The sequence below is a fragment of the Pyrus communis genome, chromosome 3 (genome assembly GCF_963583255.1).
Source record: "Pyrus communis chromosome 3, drPyrComm1.1, whole genome shotgun sequence".
Taxonomy (NCBI): Eukaryota; Viridiplantae; Streptophyta; class Magnoliopsida; order Rosales; family Rosaceae; genus Pyrus; species Pyrus communis.
Genome location: NC_084805.1, coordinates 12210260 through 12213671, shown reverse-complemented (window position 1 = coordinate 12213671; position 3412 = coordinate 12210260). Strand labels below are relative to the sequence as shown.

The 3412-nt window shown below is 38.5% G+C and overlaps 1 pseudogene; it reads right to left on the bottom strand.

Annotated features, from left to right (window-relative positions):
- Positions 1-2142: 2142 nt before the first annotated feature.
- Positions 2143-3057, bottom strand: LOC137728177 (uncharacterized; annotated as a pseudogene).
- Positions 3058-3412: the final 355 nt, after the last annotated feature.

The window sequence follows — 3412 nt, the reverse complement described above, 5'->3', positions numbered from 1 at the left end:
CTTGGCTATAGGTGCAAATGTTTCTTTGTAATCTACCCCAAAGGTCTGGGTGAAACCTCGAGCTATAAGTCTAGCTTTGTGTCTCTCGATAGAACCATCAGCCTTGAATTTGATCTTGTAAATCCAACAACTTCCAATAGCCTTTTTTCCAGGTGGTAGTTGAACTAAACTCTAGATGTTGTTTTCTTCCAGTGCATGAAGCTCATCTGCCATGGCTTGATTCCATTGTGGGAGGAGTGATGCTTCTCGGAAACTCCTAGGTTCACAGTGTTTATCAATTTCACTGAGAAATGTAGCATGAGATGTAGAGAACTCATGAAAACTGATGCTTTCAGTGATAGGGTGTTTTGAGGCATAAGTAACATAATCTTGCAACCTAGTTGGAGGTTTCCTTGTTCGAGGAAGATTTCTTTTAATCATTTGAGGCTCTGTGAAAGGTTGAAAGTGATCAGAGTGAGACTCATCATTCTCTTCACTAGCAGGAATCGGACTAGCAGTGACTGAGTCAGTTTGCACTTCTTCACCATCAGAAATCACAGAGACTGAGTTTTCTTCCAACACAGAAGGATTAAAGTTTTGAGGGAATGGAAATAACTCAAACAATTCCTCCCTTTTACTTGTAGTAGTTCATTTGGAAGTGAAATAAGGACAGTCTTCTTCAAACTTCACATCTCTTGCCATAATGCACTTCTTAGTGGCTGGATTGAAGCACTTATATCCCTTTTGGGTGAAAGAGTAACCCATGAACACACACCTAGTAGCCTTGGCATCTAATTTGTCACGATTCAAGGCTTGAATGTGAACAAAGCAAACACATCCAAATACCTTGAGGTGTGTTAAATCAAATTTTCTACATTTGAGTACTTCATAGGGAGATTTGAACTCTAGCACTCAACTTGGGAGTTGATTGATGAGATAAGTGGCAGTGAGGATTGCAAATGACCAAAATTTCTTTGGAACATTCATGTGAAGCATAAGGGCGTGAGTTTTCTCTAAGAGATCCTTATTCTTTCTCTCTGCTACTCCATTTTGTTAGGGAGTTCCTACACAACTGGTTTGATGTATAATGCCCTGAGAACTTATGTATTGAAGCATGTTGTTGGATAGAAATTCAATGCCATTGTCAGATCTTAAGACTTTAATGTTTGATTGAAATTAAGTTTGAACATGTAGATGAAAGTCTTTGAAAATGTTTGGGACTTCACTCTTTGATTTCATAAGGTATAAAAAACTCATTCGAGAGAAGTCATTAAGAAATAGAACAAAATACTTAAAACCTTCCATTGATTCAGTTGCTGGTCCTTGTACATCAATGTGTACCATTTCAAAAGGTTTACTTGTCCTAGACATTGAATTACCAAAAAGTAGTCTAGTAAACTTAGAAAATTGACAAGTATCACAAGTAAGATGAGATTTACAAAAATGTGGAAATAGTTTTGACAAGATAGCTTCTGAGGGATGAGCTAATCTCTTATGCCAAAGTTGGTTTTCATTTATGGACTTTGGTTGAGCTTGAAGAGCATGAGAAAAGCAGGCATTCTTGCACAAGTAGTAAAGTCCATTTATGAAGACCCCTTCACCAATCATCTTTATGGTGAGAACATCCTAAAAAATTACATTATCTGGTGAGAAAATAGCACAACAATTTAGTGTGTTTATGATTTTTCCAATTGACAGAAGTTGGAAAGGAAAGGTTGGTACATGTAAGGCAGTGGAGGGTGTTTTGTGTGAAAGTAAGTTTACTTCCCCTTTGCCCAAAACTAAGATATTTTTTCATTTGCCACTGAAACATGTGAACGACTCGAAAAAAGTTTAAAATGATGCAAGTTTGTGACTTTGTTTGTCATATGATCTGTGGCGCCTGAATCTATTACCCAACAATCATTTTCAGTACTAGTCAATAGGGCAGTAGTGAAGGTTTTGAGTATACCTGGTGCTTCCTCTCGTGATACCTTCTTATTTCCAGCAAGAAAGCCGGCAAATTGTCCCAACATAGTTGTATGATTGCTCTCATCCTTGCCTTGAGCTTGTGAACCTCCTCCATGTTCCTTACTTTGAAGATAGGCTGCAAATTCATTGATGAGTGACAATGGGTTGGCAGTGAATTCCATGAATCCATGTGAGACAGTAGGAGAGTGAGCATTAGCAAGTTGAGTGAGAGTGAAATTGTTGTGAGGGTCTTGGTATCATGTTCTCATCTTTGCTAAATTTAGGCTTGAGTTCAGGATGAAGTTCCCAACACTTGTCTTCCACATGACCAACATCATTGCAGTATTTGCATTTTGGGTGTGTATTTCTTCCCTTGTACCCCTTTGCCTCTGAGTTCTTGTAGTTTAAGGCATATGCACAAGCCTCAATCAATCTTGATATGTGCTCAGCAGTCATTACTTTTTTCCTTGCTTCTTCTCGTTGAATAATTGCACATGCATTGTTGAAGGTGGGCAATTCTTGACTCATCAATATGTGACTCCTTAGGTCCTTGTATTCAAAGTTCGAACTCCCTAACAGCTGATAGATTCTGTCTTCCTCAGCTCGTTTCAGGAGAGTGGTAGGGTCTATGGTATGAAGGAGATAAATATCCAACTCATTCCACATGGCCTTGAGACTCCTAAGGTGTTGAACAAATGCCTTTCCTTCTTGTTGGGCACTAAAAATGTCATTCTTAAGTTGAAAAACTCGTGCATAATTGTTTTGATTTCCATACATATCCTGCAAGGCTTTCCGAAGATCAAGTGACGAATTGTAATAGTTGAAAATCTCAGCAACATGTTTCTCCATGATGTTGAAGAGTAAGGACATGACAAGTTGATCCTTGCAAAGCCATGCACTGTATGTTGACAAGGAGTTATCTGGAGCCACTATGCTTCCATTAACAAACCCTAATTTCCCTCTGCCTCTGAGAGCTAGTGAAACAGCTCAAGACCAAGGAAGATAATTGAACTCGTTTAAGAGAATTGAACACAGATGTTGATTGGTGTTAACCTCAACGTCTGAGAAATTTGGGGAGAGGCTATGCTGAGTTTCTTCATCGCGATTTACTGAACTTTCTTTAGCCATGGCTTAAAAATGAAAGGAATAACGCAGCAGCAAGAATGGCAGAGACATGTTACGAAAGAACCTGCTCTGATACCATATGGAAATTTTAGCTTTAAGTTTCAATGTATTTTTCATGGATTGATTGAATGTACAAGGGGGGATATATAATGAGGTAGAAGGTTACAAGCAACCTTACCTTGACAAATCTTACTAACCCGGTAAACCCTAAAGATGTCACTCCTTAAATTAAGGGAGCGCAACAAGTAGCTAGCACACAACGATCAACAAGTCATCTAGATGTTAATCTTCCTTAAATTAAGGGATTAGACTTAATAGATAATCCCATGGAAAGAGGGAACATAAAATCTGGCAGCAT